The following is a 17,421-nucleotide window of genomic DNA, read 5'->3' on the forward strand; positions in this document are numbered from 1 at the left end:
GGCTTTATATAAAATCGTTAGAAAGAGGCTACAATGCAACCAACTAAATTAGTAGGTTCCTGCCTCCTGTCATAATAAGATATTGAAATATTATTTAACACTATTACAGTCAAAGAGACCAGTACTTTTACACACTGACAGTCATGTTTCCTGGTTATACTAACATACTTCTACTTAAGTAACATTTTCAATGCAGGACTTTTGGTAAGTGTGGTGTTTGTACTTTTACTTAAGTAAAGAATCTGAATACTCTCTCAACCAACTGATTATTTCGGGTACATTATTTGATTTATTGCAAATTTGTTAGTAATTTGAATCACGGAAGTTGAATATCAACAGTGACGGGTTCTCCATCCTCCATATTGTGGCCCTGTCTTGCAGTGGGACCCTGTGTCAATCTAGTCCTAGTCAACAATAATTTTCTTTAATAATCAATTGTTCCACGTATAAGACGTCGGAAAATAGTGACAACAACATATTAACTTATCCGGATTGCTTGTTTTTGGCAATATTGTTGTCGTCGGTGGCGGTGGACGTATCCATATTCTTTACTTAAGTAAAATTAGCAATACCACGACGTAAAAATACTCAATTACAAGTAAAAGTCCAACATTTTGTACAGAGGTGGAGGAAGTGCTCAGATCTTGTTCTTAAACTTTTGAAGTCAAAGATGCAAGAAGACAGCGAAATGTAAACTAAAGTATAAAAATGGTAGACTGAGAATATCTTACGATGAGTGAAGAATTTGGTCGCAAATCGCCATTAATATTCTGTTCTTAGATGTGGATACTCGGCCAGGCTATGAATGAATTAGGACTCAAAGTCTCTAAAGTTTGACTTTGGCAGGAGCACATGAAGGCAACAGTAGTTCCGGCGCGCACGCACTATAAACGTGCTCAGGACGTCACGACGTAACGTGACCGCGCTTGTGTCTGTAGCCTGCTATTTTGTGGTCCCTGAAATCAAAACAACCAAAACATAAGAGTTCAAAATGATATCGTCATAATATGAAATAGATGGATAGAGAGAAAGAGAGATAGACAGATAGATAGAGAGATAGACAGACAGAGAAATAGATGGATAGAGAGAGAGATAGACAGAGAGATAGAGAGATAGACAGATAGATAGAGAGATAGACAGACAGAGAAATAGACAGACAGAGCGATAGATGGATAGAGAGATAGACAGATTGATAGATAGAGAGATTTGATTTTTTTTAAAACATTTATTAAACCCACATCATCACCCAAAGACCAGAGAGAAAAATAGCAAAACAAAGAGAAGCAAAAAAAAAACTGTGGCCAAAAAAACATTTTCTCTCAGAAATTAACAATCAGCTCTCCCTCCCCCCCGACAGAACATAAGACCCCTCCCACAGCCCAAATGTGCCTGAAGTCCTGCACGTTATCCATCATTATATAATAAGCGTGTTCCACTCTCAGGCGGGCCTTCAACAGTCCCAGGTTCCACATTGCCAGTGCTCTGGACCCGGTTCCTGCGCGTCAGCCAGATGGCCAGCTTGGCAGAACCAGATAAAAAGTTCACCAGTGTATGTGCCGTCTTCTTTTTAGCGCTGTACCTGGGGGCCAAAAATGAACGACTCAAAAGAAAATTTCTCCCCGATACCCTGAAACCACCTTTTTAAAAGCTCGAACAGCGTCACCAGCCGAGGACACTGAACAAACAAATGCTCCAGGGTCTCCGCCTGGGAGCAGAAGACACACTCTTCCCCCAGCTCAGGATCCAGGTGCGCTCTGTATCTGTTCGTAGCCATCGCCCCGTGTACAACCCTCCACTGGAGGTCTGCTGTCCGCTCTTCAATGGGCAGCTTGTACAGGGCCCGCCACCTGCCTTTCGGGGAAGCGCCCGGACCAAATACTCAGTCCACCTCGACTCCCTCATCCCCGCCAAAGACAGATAGAGAGAGAGATAGATAGATAGACAGATAGAGAGAGAGACAGACAAAAAAAATGCACCAACACACATAAAAAACTTTGTCACCTTACATATTTTATTTGATAATCAATCACCTGCAAAAAAAAAGTTTAATGGCCCTTTTTCAAAATAGTTTATCTTAAATATGGAATATGCATTTTCATCAAAATATAAATTCTTGTTTTAAAATATCAAGCTCCTCTTAAATAGTTGCCTTCAGTTTGTTGTTGTTTTTTTTGTCTGTTTGTTTGTTTTTAATTCGTTATAGTGATTGTTATCAAGATGCACATTTTCAATCTCAGTAAAACTCCCGGACAGAGACTGAACACTCGAAATACAAAGAGACACTGACGAAAGGATGAATCATTCATCGCTGTGCTCGTACAGCAGATAGATCAGCTTCCTAAAGCGCACATCGTGCCGCATCAAATAATCAAATGTCCTCTGACAATTTAGCAAAACCCGCAGTCCCCTGTGCTGTTTTAATCAGGGCTGATAGTAGGAAAATATGAAATATAATATCAGTTTAAAGACGTTCTGCTCTTTGATATTCAGCTTTAAAAAAAAAAAAAAAAAAATGCTGAAACTCATTCACAAAAACAACATTTGGTAGCAAGAAAAAAAAAAACTATCATGACTTCTAAGAGCTGAAGAGGACGAGAGGACGAGTCCTTTTCTTTGTTTTTTTATACTGCAACAAAGCAAATGTATGAGTCATTTCATCAGAGAAAAATAATGATCCTTTTCAGCAACACTTTACTTTAACCCCCTGTGTTAAGCCTTTATAAGTATAGAAGTTTATAACGCATTATAATGCAGTTACGCTCAGATATAAGGACATTTTAAAGAGTTTATCGATGTGGAGTTTTTGTCAAGGTATGACTTCCTCTAAGAAGACATATTTCATATTATCACAACTGTGCTTTACCGCATGGTCATTTATTATGTTCATACATCGGCCTGTGCTTATGCAACCATGAGTTGAAACGACACAGGAGGAGTTGTAGTTGCCGACAAATGCCTTAACAGACGTTAATCATATCTGCTTTCAACTGCATTATAGTGTGATAGAGACCGTCTGTGACACGTTTTAATTACTGCTTATAAATGCTGAACGGGGGGTTTAACGTAAAGTGTCAGCGTCGTTACTTGTCTGTTCACTTTCAACGTGAGATTTGAACACAGCAGCCACAAAGACGGACTTGAAGATTAATTCTTTCACCAGCAGAGAGCAGCAAAGTGATGCAAAAAAAAGAAAGAAACCCACAGCGCATTGAATGAACACGGGACATCAACTACGGACAGAAACTGTCTTCCCACGGGCAGTAAATGCTCCTCAGAGAATGAGGATCTCGAGCTCTTGAGATAGCGCCGCAATTCACACGGTCCAGGGAATCCTGCACAGAGTATTTCAGACATCACACACCAGCATAGAAAGATAACAGAAGCATATCAGTGCATATTCTCCACGCAAGCCAAGGTGCATCAAAGGTAGTCTTCAGTCTGTAAATCCCTGAATATGCTCACCGTTCACATGAGCAACAGTAACAATAAAGATCATCAACACGACGGCAGAACAAACCAAACAAACAGACCAACAAGAAAAACCTGCCTGCTCAGGGTCTCTCACATTTGCACGAATACTAAATGGCAGTTTGACACCAACATCAGAGGCCGTGTTGATCCTGAGGCAGAAGAAGAAGCAGGGTTTCTCGGCTTCTTAAATCCGCTGCTGCCTCTTAGCGAGGGGACAAGAGCAGGCAGCAACCTGCTGACGCGCAAAGCAGAGCCTATGACACATGACCCCGGAAGGTTTTCAGCGGGTAAACCCAGGGAAAACAGCAGCGGCTTTCCTCCCGGCGATTTTAAACACGCAGTTCGCACGTGTCTGCGTTTCCCAGCTATGTGACCACAGGCACGACAGTGAGGTCGGGAGAGTCAGCCGTTGTCGTCCAGGTTGTACAGGAGGACCTGGTGGTTTGGCGTGAGTCCTGGGCAGGTACCCAGGCTGTAAAGGCATCCGGCTGAAGGGTAACAGGGCACCAGCCGGTAATGCTGCAGGTCCTCCAGGCCAAACGCCGGAGAGCAGCGGTCCGTCACCAGCACCTTCACTCTCTTCCTGTCCGGGTACATCAGCCTCCGCTGCCCGCTCTCTCCAATGACCCCCTCCTCGCCTTCTTCTTCTTCCTCCTCCTCTTCTAATTCATCTTCTTCTTCTTCTTCCTCCTCCTCGGCCTCCAGCTCCTCCTCCTCATGGTGGATCTTCCTCAGCAGGTTGTTGATGAGGACGGAGCGCCGCAGGTAGGCCTCGGGGTCCTCCAGGAACCTCAGCTTCTCCAGGGACAGCTTCAGGATGCAGCTCCGGTCCTCCTGCAGTATCAGGTGCTGCAGATGACAAACACAAAGACAGGGGGTTAGTTCGTGCTTTTACATTTTACACTTGACGTTTGACAGTTTTATCTAAAGCAGCTTAAAAGGAGGATATCAGAGGAATGTAACTGATACAAGCAGGTAAAAGCGAGGAGTCTCAGTTTCAAAGCTGCAGCACAAAAGAACTAAAACAGTCACGTGATTCACCCAATTTTCTAGTGATGATGGCAGATAATCAGAACTTATCAGAACATAATCAGCACTTAATTATAACTCCCAGTTTAGAACTCATGAGAAGTAGATTTGCTGTACTTCAGTACGCATTTGAGGTACTTCAGTATTTTCTCTTCATGCCACTTTATACTTCTACGTCAGTACATTGCAGTGGGAAGTATTGTACTTTTTACTCCATGACATGTTTTCTGACAGCTTTAGTTATCGGTTATTTTACAGATTAAGATTTTTCCATACAAAACTTACGACGAGCTTATTAGATAAGATGTTTTATTATAAATGAAACTACTCAACAGTATATACAATTAGAGACGAAACGATTAGTTGAGTCACAGAAAGTTTAACTGGCAACTACTTTGATAATCGTCAATCGTCACGGTTCCAGCTGCTAAGATGTGAAGATTTGCCCCTTTCCTTTTAATAATTTTAATCTATTTTTAATCATTTTGAATTCTGGGCCATTAGTTTGACAAAACAAGAACTGTGAAGGTTTGACTTTGTGCTCTGCGTTATCGTGATGGGCATTTCTCACTACATTCTTAATTTTGACAAACCGAACAATCAATCGATTAGTTGGGAAAATAATCAGGGATTAATCCGTAATGAAATTAATCGTTAGCTGCAGTCCTAGAAAAAATAGTTACAAATGAGCTGCACCTCAAGTACAACAGCAAAATGTTGCTGAATGTATGAGTAATAATAATGTAATATTATATAATAGTATAACAGTCACAGGGGTGATTTTTCTGTGTTACTTTAATATTTTCAGTATATTTTCCTTATTATACTTTAATACTTTTACTAAAGTAACATTTTCAGTGCAGGTCTTGTAATGTATTTTTACAGTGCGGTATTAGTACTTGATGATCTGAATTATTTCCTCCATCCCTGCCAGAGGGGGAGCCAGCAATTCAAGAGAGCAAAACCTTTGCTGATATAGAACTGTTGTATAATTATCACAGGAGATACAATTAAGATGATGTCGGTTTGGTGGCTGGGTTAATCATATCTGTTGTGTAACCATAACTTTGATCTGTGATCTGGATTTTTAGTTTTTATTGCATTGAAAATTCTGTTATGAATATAAAGGTGTCATCTGCATAGAAGCCGAGAAAGAGTGCAGCTTTAAGTAGTGACAGCAAAGGACTGTTTTGTATATAGAGAAAGAAGCTGAAGGACATGAGAATTATTATTTTTATTAATTAATAAAGAATAAAATGAATGTAACGGTGGAAAAAAGCACTGAGGGCGGATATAAATAAACACTTCAGATGGGTCAGGGTTCCTATACACCACGTTTGGCCCTGAACATCTAAAGAAGAATGTGCTTAATAAGATGAAAAGAACAGGTTCGTACTTTTTGAAAATATCCATGTAGGCCTCCATGTAAATCCTCCTCCTCCGCATATTTCCTCTTGAAGTAAGCAACTTTCGACGTTGTTGAATGGTTTGGTCTCTCCCACAGGGAAGGGGCTGCTGGAGGCAAGAAAACAGAGATTAAACTACAATTCGAACAGGAGGAAGGCTGGGAAACGTGTTTAAATATTAAAACACTTCTTTTTACCCTACAACATCAGGTTTCTTCTTTACAGTCTGAGGGAACTAACTTAGACATTTTTAAACTCAGCTGTGAACAGAATCAGGAATTTGAGTGTTTCTTTACATTTTCCTTTCCACTTTCCTTCAGGAAATCAGTATCCTCAAAATTAAAAGCTCCATCATCAGTAAATGTACTGTATATTTTACATTTCACATTCAAGCAAGTGACACTCAGAAAGCAAATGAGCAAAAAGTGAATTCATGAATCACCTTTTGAAAAAGATCCATGTGATCCACTGACATTTAGATGAAGCTTATTATGAGCAGCCACTGAGATTATTATCATCATCATAAGACCTTTAAAGAAAATCATACAAATTTGGGGCCGATACTCATAGTGATATTTTTTGGACTGAGGCAGCTGAGGAGCCAAGATTTGTTCACCAAAGGTAATTATATCTACTTTTTTATTACCTGTCACCTGCAAAGCTGTACTCATTCATCTCCGAAACCAAACCGAAACCACTTGACACTAAAAGTTTGCAGTGAAACCAGGTTAATGACACTTATTTAAGCTTAGCTTTAAAGTTAGAGGACATATTTCGTTGTTTAGTTTTGGAGTAATCCGATGGGAATATGTGGTGGAAATTTGGCCATTTCAGAGGGGACTTCTATCATGGGCTGGATATGAAGGACTCCAACTTTAAAAGTAAGTCCAAAAAAGTCTCTGAGTCCCAGATCCATATAGAGAAAAAGTGAGAAAGTAAACCTTGAATTAAAACTTTGCTGTCAATCTACTGTAATCAAGCTCAGCAGTGGAAAGTGGTACATTTACTCAAGTCCTGCACTTAAGTGCGATTCCAAGGTATTTGTACTTTACTTGAGTGTTTCCTTTTTATGCTACTCCATACTTGTAGGTTAGGGTCTAGTCGGGGCCTCTTGTCATGTTGCAGATTTGTCCAATATTTCCACAAACACAGCGTAAAGATCAGCACAAAAATTCTAAAAACTTAGTAAAAATTTGTGCATCGGAAATGTGTTTTTAATTCTCTCCTCTCCCATGAGTCAACTCATGACCCCTCAGATTTATCTGGGAACCCATTGGAGGGGCCGGACCCCTGGGTTGGGCACCACTGGACTAAACTAGCCGTGTTTAAAGGATTTAAAACCAGCTCCACCTCCAGCAGCTACACCAGTAAAATGCTAATTATGCATCAATGGGTCAGTATTAACAACCCAATAATGTTATTTATCATAATATATGAGTCACAGGGGCAAAACCAGTACCTTTACTTTGATACTTTAAGCACCTTTAGCTGATAATACTTCTTTTACTGGAAGGGATTTGTAATGGAGTACCTTTACGCTGACGTATTGGTATTTTTACTGAAGTAAGGGACCTGAGAGCTTCTTCCGCCGCTGGTCAAGAATGAACCTTCAGGTTTATGGGGGGGTTTTCTGATCTGATCTGTCAGCGCTCATTTAAAAAGGATTCATATGACTGATTTCTAGACTGTGGTGATGGTTTAGGCACAAAAACTACTTGAGTAAGGTTATGGAAACGTTTTTTTTGTTTGTTTTTTTTAAAACAAAACGCCAACAACAATGTCGGCTGCTGACTAACCAACGTCCATTGTCGAAGCCACGCGCTTTGTGATTCCCTCCCGCCCACGCGTTTGTTTCGGCTCTGCACCATCACCCCACTACTTCCGCCGGTGCCCCTGACGGACGGGACCCATAATTCACACGGCCACCAGAGGTCGGTGTCGCGTAAAAAGCGAACTGTAAACCGCCTGTCAGTGAGGCAACGGGCTGCAGCCGTGGTCACCTGCTGCAGACGGTCCACGGCCGGCGCTCAGCTCTCTGACTGGAGTTTGGATTCAGTGCGTCCGAGCCGATCTGAGCCTCCACATCGCCCTCAGGCTCCTGCGTGAGGATGGGGGGGGGGAGGAAGAGGAGGAGGAAGAGGAGGAGGAAGAGACTGGATCAAAACACCTGAGCATGAACACAGAAGCTACAAACACCACTGCTCTACGATTCGGTGCCTAAATTTGATCTTTGATATTCTTCAGCTTTAAGTTCTCGATCCAAAATCGACCTGCCCCATTCGTGCGACCTGCATATATGAACTGCACAAATGGAAAAATACACTGCATATGACTTGACCTTTGACCTTCGACACCCGACGTCTCCTCTTGTAATTTTCAAAGAAAGAAAATCACGTGAAGTCCAAGTTTTCATACACAGCTAAAGGCCCAAGAGAAACGCTGATGGCTGCTGGTGTAAAGCCGTGGTCGGAGCCTCTACGGCAGCAGACAGCGCCTCTTTGTGTGATCAGCGAATCAGCGGGGGGGGGATAAAAAATAAAAACTCCACCTGTATCTGTGAGCTGGAAAACGGGGGAGAAATCGAGAAAGAACGAGGGAAAAAGAAAACATGGAAGCACGTACAATAAGATGAGGACAAAGAAAGAACACATGAAATACATTTAAAAATAATGAGCAGAACGAACTAAATAGGACCATTTCATTTTCCCCCTACTAGTGTAAATAATCTGCATTTCATTTTGTATATTTTCACAATAAAAGCAGTGTGTATGCACATCCTGATTAATGCTGTTACAGGATGTCGAGTTTATTTGTTGGCCATTTTCACATCTTCACTAAAAACCAACGGAGAAAAAAAAATCTGCTGTCTTCAGAAGCTCGTTCCAATTCAAGAGAGAGCAAAGGGAGGAGAGATAAGAGGCCGGTGTGTGTGTGTGTGTGTGTGTGTGTGTGTGTGTGTGTGTGTGTGTGTGTGTGTGTGTGGGGGGGGGGGTTATTTAAAATGCAATGAATCAATCATGAACGGAGAGCGGGAAGCTTTATCGTCGCGAAACATTCGCGCCGGCTCCCCTGAAGCGGCTGCAGTGACTCACACAGTCTTTAACATCCAGATGCGGCCTGAACAACGTTTTTCACCGGTGGGAGAATGAAGCTCGACGAGAGAGAGAGAGAGGGAGAGAGAGAGAGAGAGAGGGAGAGAGGGAGAGAGAGAGAGAGAGGGAGAGAGAGAGAGGGAGGGAGAGAGAGAGAGAGGAGCTGCGTGGGACGCGCGTGTGTGTGCGTGTGTGTGCACGCAACACTCTCTGGATCTCCTTCCGCAGCAAATATTTCCACTGAAAGCACAAGTACGTGTCATGACTGTATAATCCCCCCAATGTCCTCCTTTAAATCCACCTCCACGCCGACGGAGAGAAAGTTCTGAGAGGAAAAACAACAGAATTTGAGCCGGTGACTAAACTACCGGGCTCTCGATTTAACGGACTCTCGGTTTTTACACCTGCGAGGTATCATCGGTTTGTGAGACGAGAAGCGAAGAAACCAGCCCCGTTCTGAGTTTTGTGGCAGGTTATTATTGTTATTATCATTTGGGGCAGTAGGTGGACATGTAAGGATGTTTCGTCTCGGTGGTTTGAGTTTCGTTCCTCGTGATAAAAGTGTTTCTGTTTGATTGTTTTTCAGTTGGAGACGTGTTTTGCTGCTCTACTGTCTCCGTCCCTCCCAGTTGGATTCGTGTTTGAACGACTTCTATTGTCCTTCTCGATCCCGCGCTTTTAATCGCCCCCGCGTCTGAGAGAAGCACCGGAACCGAACTCGCCCTCGATGCCCTCCCGCGGGACGAGTGGCGGTTGTTTAACATGCAGCTGCCGCCGCCGACGGATCCGCTCAATGTCCGTCCGAGCCTCTTACCTTTGACTAGTTCTGCCCAGCAGCGGTCCACCAGGTCCCGGGCACAGCCTCTCTCTCCGTCGGTGCCCTGCGCTCCTCGGCGCGACATCTACCGTCCTCACACCGGTTCAGCGACGCTCCCGCTCGGCCTGAAGTCAGAGCCTCTGTCGGTCGGTTCCTGCGGGCGCACGGGCTCCTCCGGGGGCGAGACGCTCGCCGCTCTCCAGCCTCCTAAAATATCCCGTTCACAGCAACGGGAGACAACGCACAGCGCTCCTGCCGCGCCCTCATTGGTCCTCGCGGAGGCAGATGTTTCCTGTTGCTAGGAGACTGAGCAGGCGCGGTGGTGACGCTCCGGCATCGGTCCCCCGTCCTCCCGCATCCACCGCCGCACGGTCTCTTGCGCTTCTACCGACTGAGAGAAGTTTTCTGTCTCCAGAGGGAACGAGAGTTTCCTTCGGCGGCGGGAGAAGTTTTCAGATCCTCTGCTCGGGGGCGGGAACTGAGAGACACGAGAGATACACGGAACGACCACGAGCGTCCTTTTCCTTTACGTGTCCTTGTGGTCCTTCGATCGACTCTCCAACAAAAACAAATGTTAGCAGTCACTGAATACCGGGGCTCTGGTCCGGGTCTCGCTCAGTAATCCGGCCATGACCCTTAAGAGCTGCTACCTGTCGCGTTGCATCCAATTTACTGTGCTCAGTTACTTTCGGAAAACCCTATGAGCTTATTAACCAATTGTGACCTGTTGTAAAATTCCATTTTCCTTTTTTTTGGACATCACTTTAATATATTTATATTTAAAAAATGAAACTCTGCCAGGGATGAAAATATAAAAAATAAAAGAAAATAAAGTCCTGAACTCATTCCCACTGTTGTCTGGTGTGTTCAGTCCACCAACCTTTGCGGCGGAAAGGGGCATTTAACATCCAACACAGAAATATTAGAAAATATGGACCGAAAACTAGAAAACTGAATCGTTTGAACCACCAAACAGCAACTGTCTCAGGAAGCACCCGTGGTGAAAAACCTAACAGACAATGGTTGTGCGACACGGTTCAAAATGGAAATGTCAGTGGACTAAGGAGTAAAAGGCAGGAGGCAGTCTATTCCCTCCGCGGTACCAGGATACACAAAGTAACCTTTTAAAATCCCCCATCCAAGTGTCCCTGGGACGCTTTGGCCTTGGTGGTGCTACTTCAGGTGCGTTTTGGTCTGTGCCAGACTCCGTCTTCACACGACCTCCACAGATCATGCAGTCTTTGAAAGCTCCAAGTCTCCTGATTCTGTCTGCGCAAAGCACTTTAGGATCCTCACATCACTGCAACAGCCGTTGACGCAGAAACTAGCTCAGACAAGGGTTTTACTGCAGACCTTAGATTTCCTTGTTTATTCCTAAAAAATAGGCGATGAAGAAAAAACCCCTTACATTTCCACCATGTTTGTGCCTTCGGTGTCTCTTCTACTCACTCGGACTTTTTGGTCGAGTTTCCTTTCAGAGGAGACCAGGGTTATGACTGTAACCAAAAGGGTTGAAGAACAGTGACCTTTTCTATTTTGAGCACATTATATTTGGACATGTGCACAAAAATGTGTGTGTGTGTGTGTGTGTGTGTGTGTGTGTGTGTGTGTGTGTGTGGGGTGGGGGGGTATCCGTTAAGGGGGTACTTCTTTTTAAAAAAAGGTTTCAAAGCCATATTACCAATGCTGAACTGCCTAGCAGGTACTGCATTATGCTGAAATCACTGTAGAAATATTACTGGAACAGTCAGTGATGTGTATGTGATCACAAATGCCATTTAAAGTGACAGCGTTACTGTTTCTGGGGTTTTAAATGCCCTTTAAATTTCTTTGTAACCATTATTTGTGAATAAACTGCGGCTTAGAGTGATTCATTAGAGTCCCCTGTGAATTCGAGACCCGGGGAACATTAGAGAGGTTTTATGAGCCATTTCGAAAGGCAACACTAGGCAGACGTGGCTGGGTCAGGCCAAGCCTGCACCAAATAAACCTCACAAGCAAAGAAAAACAATAGAGGTTCATTTACGCATGGACTCGATACTTGACTACGGCTAATAAACGGCGACATAAACAAGCTGCAAATCCACGTTTTTGTAGGCTAAATCTAACAAAGCATCTGCTGCCAGAGATTTGGTTTACCTCTCTCAAAAACACTTATACTCTCCGTACTCTCTAATCTACTCTGTGTGGTTCCCTCAGGGCTTTTGGCCAAAGAATTAAAACTGGAAATCTCTACCACCAATTACAAGGGGCTGAACTGTGTTTTTGTCGTTGCTGCTGCTGCTGCTGCTGCTGTTGTTGTTGTTGTTGTTGTTAAGTGTGGCCATAAAAGCCTCGTTCTCAGAATTAAGACATCTGAACAGAGATTAGAAAGGAGAGAAGGACTCCAGAAAACAGATGGCAGACAGGCCTCCCCACAGCAGGGATCTTCTGGGTTTTATTGGCAACGACAAAACTTGGTACAAAAAGTGCTTTCTGGATGCCGCCGGGGCTCAGCATGCACGGCCCAGACCAGGGCTGCAGGGCTGCAGTCCCCGCAGTCTTTATGCTGTCGCTCATACAGTGTCAATGTCACATAACCCAATGTTCACTGCTTTGTTACAGGTCTACAGGAAGGTCGGATGTCAATAAAGATCTAAGAGAGAAAAGAAACATTCAGCAACACTCTTCCAGTTTCAGAGGATAAAAGAAGGAACGAGGTTGAAGGCTCATCCGCGACCTTGGGCACAAAAGCTCCACAAATGAAATGAATAAAACAAACTAAAGAAAAAGGTTTTAGATTTACGAGGGAGATAAAATAATATCAAGTCCTTTTTCCAGTTCTCCGTCTGCTGCTTATGGTAATGGCATCAAAAAAAGGCTCGTTTTTGTCTTTTTCAACTTTTACATTAAGATCAAATAACCCTTCTTTTAAATTGGTGTTAAAAGTAAGCAATGGTTGATAAAGGCCTATAACATTTAAAGGAGTAGTCCGACATTTTGACAAAATTACTCGTTTGCTTTGGTGCTGAGAGTCGGTCTCATGTCCGCGCCTTCAGCACAGAACTAGGCTCAGGAGGTGGTTAGCTTAGCTTGGCACGAAGACTGGAAGCACGGGGAAGCAACTAGCCGGGCTCTGTCCAGACTTCAAAAGTAGACCAGCCAACACCTCATTACGGAGGCACTGCACATTTAAATATGTTTGTTGAGCTGTAAGCCAAATGATGAACCCTGAACGTTGCAAGGCCACAGCTGACACTGAGTCAACTGATCGGGACCATGTTCGGGGTCATGAAATTTACATTAAAAAGAACTCTAATCAGAGTTCGGCGGCCCACCTCGCCCAGCGCCCGTCTCTGAGTCGGAGCCAGTGAAACCGCGCTCATTTTCAAATATGTACTGATCGACACTCATCATTCACAGTAGTTTACGCTATTTTTTGCGACTCCTCTACCTAGTATTTTTCAATTTTGGCTCAGTGGTTCAGACTTGTGCTTTCGACGGCTTCAGAAGCACCACTGAACCGCATCCTTTCCCTCCAGACCCTCGTATGGCTCCACGGTGGCGGCGGATGGCAGCAAGGTCCCTCGACGGAAACAAACTGCTATGTGCATTTTTTTTCAATCTGCATTTTTCACGAGAGTGCTTCCAAGTACGTGCTCGACTCCGAGAGCTCCGTACTTCAAGCGTTACTGGGGCTGGGGCCAGTGGCCAAAATTGATACGGCTCGGGACCAACACGGTCTGCTTCGGGGGATTCTGGAGGGGAAAAGACCTCCACCTCCGAAGAGCCCTCTAGCATCGGTCACCTAGCATAGGTGCCCCCCTACTTTTTTGGACTTTGCGCAGTGCGGGGCTAGCTCTTTCCCCTTTGTGTTCAGTCTTCATGCTAAGCTAAGCTAATTGCCTCCTGTCTCGAGCTCTATTCTAATTGCAGGAACGTTAGAAATCTTCTCACCTCAGTCTCAGCAACTGAAGAAGTAAGCACTTCCTCCAAAGTGTCGAACTATCCCTTTAAACACATTGTATTTATGCGCCGTAATATTCACAAGTTAAACCTGCAGACATTTCTACGGGGACAAAGTGGGAAAGAAATGTAACGAATGACAATTCAAAACCTTCCATGCATACAGTCCCGGCAACCATCACAGGCAAGAATTCTGAAATAATGATGTAAAACTGTCCCTTTACATTAGTAACCTGTGACCTCAAAGAAAAACATCATTCACATTTCAATTTTATGTATTCAATATAGCTATTCAGTCCCTGGACTGTTTGTTTTCTACATCTGGTTTTTCCACGGCTGTGGTCTTGGCTTCGACCCTGTTTCCACTCCCCATAGACCCGTTGTAGACTGGAACCTGTCTGGCCCTGGTCCAGGCCTTGACGTCCGGACGCCCGCCCTGGATCGACGGGCAAAAATGAACCTTCCATGCACGGGAGGAACAACGGGAAGGCGTCATGCAAACTTGGATCACCTCTGTGTCCCGGTGGATGTGTTTCGTCTCAAAGTCTTACAGGCACTTCATCAGGGTATCAACACTCTATCACATCGGTGGCACAACCTGGGATCTGAAGCTGAGCATGCAGATGTGTAACTACAATAGAAATCCTGGGAATTTTTTAAGAACATTGAACGTTTACTATTTCAAAAAATATAGAATAGATATTATGGATTCTGTACAACAACTGGACATGCATAAAATATATCAGTCTGTGCAGTAAGTAAGGTTTACGTCGCCATTCGCGCTCACATTTGAGGCCTGTAGAGTAGCAGTGCTGATATCAAATCCTGTGACTGGTCATGTGACTCATCTTCCCAGTTACACTTCATTTTAACACGACCAGGCTAAACCCAGGGTGAGATAACTGCTCCACGAAAATTACTACCATTAAATAGTCTACTGTTTTGTAATATACACTACTGGGAAAAACACCTCTTGCCACAGTTTATTGTGCGAGAAATGGTTTTTAAAATGAAATTTCTGTCTGGGGCTGATCGATTTCTTTGTTAATATTTCACTAAAGTGAAAGTAAAATTCTGTTTATTGACGCATTATATTTTAAGACACTGTTGCAGTGGCAGCTAACATCCCTAAACCCTAGCATTTTCGCGCAAACGCAACAAAAGTGCTTTAGAGTTTGTTGAGTTTATTTCAAACCTCGGTGGGCGAAGCCGGAGAGACAGTCTCGCGGGTTCGCCGTCCTGGCTCGCTCCTGCTGCGTTCACATCGTGTGAAGGAGAAGGTAACGGCTGGGAAAGATTCCCACGTTCACGACCTGCGAGCGTTCGTCTCGCCAGTCAACTGACGATGGCAGCTGTCGGTCTAACTTGTGCTACTGTTTCTCGCTCATGACCGGAGATTCCAGCGGTCTTAATCGATAAACACTAACAAAACAAAGTAGAAAGACACAAACGTTAACTGCATTTCTTCAAATAACGTCACACCACCTAGCAAGCAAAGCGCTTGTTAAAAACACTCCTAATGGATACCACATGGCAGGTTTACCATTTCTTTACTTTTCCTTTACTGTTTAGGGCCTACTCAGATATATTCGAGCTTTCAGAAAAAAAAAAAAATCATAAATACGACTTGGTTGTTGACATGAACGCCGTTTACAACTGTAAAACTGGTAACCATGGTAACTCCGATATGATGTGAACGTGGCACAGTCGTCAACACTGAATTAGAAGAAACTGACTGTCTGCTAAACCATCTCCCCACTCGGGGGTTGTCAAATCGTAGCTTAACAACCTAGATCTGACAAGCTTTGGCCTTTTTGACATCGCAGTTGAGATCAACATATTTTTGCTCCTTCCCAGAACCAAAAGCACAAGAGCAAAACTGTAAGGATTTGAATACAACGTGATTGTCTGCTTCAACTAGCTTACTACCTACAATTGCAGCCTATAGCATCACCTCCGCGGCCAAGCGTTAGCTTGTCTGCATTAGTTTGTGAGGTTACATGTTACGAGAGAAAAAGCTGTCTTGAGGTGAGTCAGTCCTAGATGGCAGGCTAATACTGTACAGCATGCACGTAGCCAACAATGCATATTTAAAACAGTTTTCTCATTTTAAAACAAGTCAGCTTAGGACAGAGTTTTCCAACATCTCACCGAGTTAGCGTTAATTAGCTAGCTTGCTGCAGCTAAAATCTGACAGCTGTCATTTTGTAATTTCAGCTGGAAAATTAGATAGAAACAGAAAAATGCCTTTGTGCATTTCTGTTTGAAATTTAGGACCCATTTTTTCAACGTTTACCAACAATTTCGGTGTCCTTCTGCTGCCTTCAAATGGAACTGGTGAGCTCCTGGTTACGACATGGGAAGTCGTGTGCGCGTTGCGATTGGCGTCCAAGTGGTGAAGTCGTGAGAGCACCGCAGCTAGGCAGCGGCAACATGGACAGCGGCAAAAGACTCCTAGCTGGCTAGCAGGCGGGGAACTGCAAAGGCATAATGACAGAGGGAAAAGGTGAGGCCACTGGGAATATCGACATTTTCCTCAGACGTACTATAGAAAAATGACAGCATTGACTATTTGTTTAAACCTGCATTGTCGGATTTTTTTTTTGGTCACTTTGGGGGAGCGGAACCAAGTTGTGAACACAACATTGAAGAAAAACTCTGTACGATTAAAACGACAAAATATTAACTTAGCAGCTAAAAAATATCAAAAAATATCAGCAAACACGTCAAAAGCCGTGAACTCGGAGCTGTCAGAAAATTCGGAGGTCCGCGGTCGAGGATACCATAAGAATGGGGCCTTCGTATGGACTCTTCTCGTCACCACGGTAAACACGACCCCATTTGATGGCAGCATTCGACTCCGACAATGTAGGCTCAACTCAAAATTACATTATTTGGGTCTTTGACAAGTGTTTATGTACAAAAGTAAAAAATATTAATCGAAAACAATTGAATCCACATTTTCTGGAAATCCTAAAGGGTGCATGCCCATCGGATTTCACAAAATATCAAGCTAGTTGCGGCGCTCCTATTCTTTGACCATGCTTCACTTATACCTGAAGCAGTCGTCATGACATGCTGTCTCTGCAGTTTATACATGCGATGCATGTTCCCTGCATTTAACAGATATAGAATGAGTCCATTCAATTGTGGCCTTCAAACATGTCACTCATTTTGAATGGAGGACACTGTTTTCAGTCTTCCCCGCATCACTCACGACAAATAAATCATTGTGTTCTCACCGGAAAAGAGAGAAGCGTTTCTCGTGTAGCGGATCACTTGAGTATTCTGGACAAGCACTTCAACATGTTGTTGATTGTTCATTGTTCCACCTTTTGTTTAAAGTAAACTGCTGCTAACATCCGCTTCACAATGCGACATGTGCATCAGACTGATGAGGGCTGAAGTTTGATGGTCAATGAAAACCAGCTGTGTTTCTTTGTGGGTTTAAGTGTGTGATGATGATGATGATGGTGATGATGATGAAGGTGATGGGTTCGGTAATGAAAACCGTCTATTTTCAGTCAAGTGTGTTCTTCTGTTGTGAATCACACGGGTCATGGGGCTCAGGGTTTCCAGCATCTGTATTTGTACTTAGCCAATTGAACGTTAGACTGAGTGTCTCCTGTAGTGTCCGTCTTCCTTGCACAGTAAATGGGAT

The sequence above is a fragment of the Xiphias gladius genome, chromosome 10 (genome assembly GCF_016859285.1).
Source record: "Xiphias gladius isolate SHS-SW01 ecotype Sanya breed wild chromosome 10, ASM1685928v1, whole genome shotgun sequence".
Classification (NCBI taxonomy): domain Eukaryota; kingdom Metazoa; phylum Chordata; class Actinopteri; order Istiophoriformes; family Xiphiidae; genus Xiphias; species Xiphias gladius.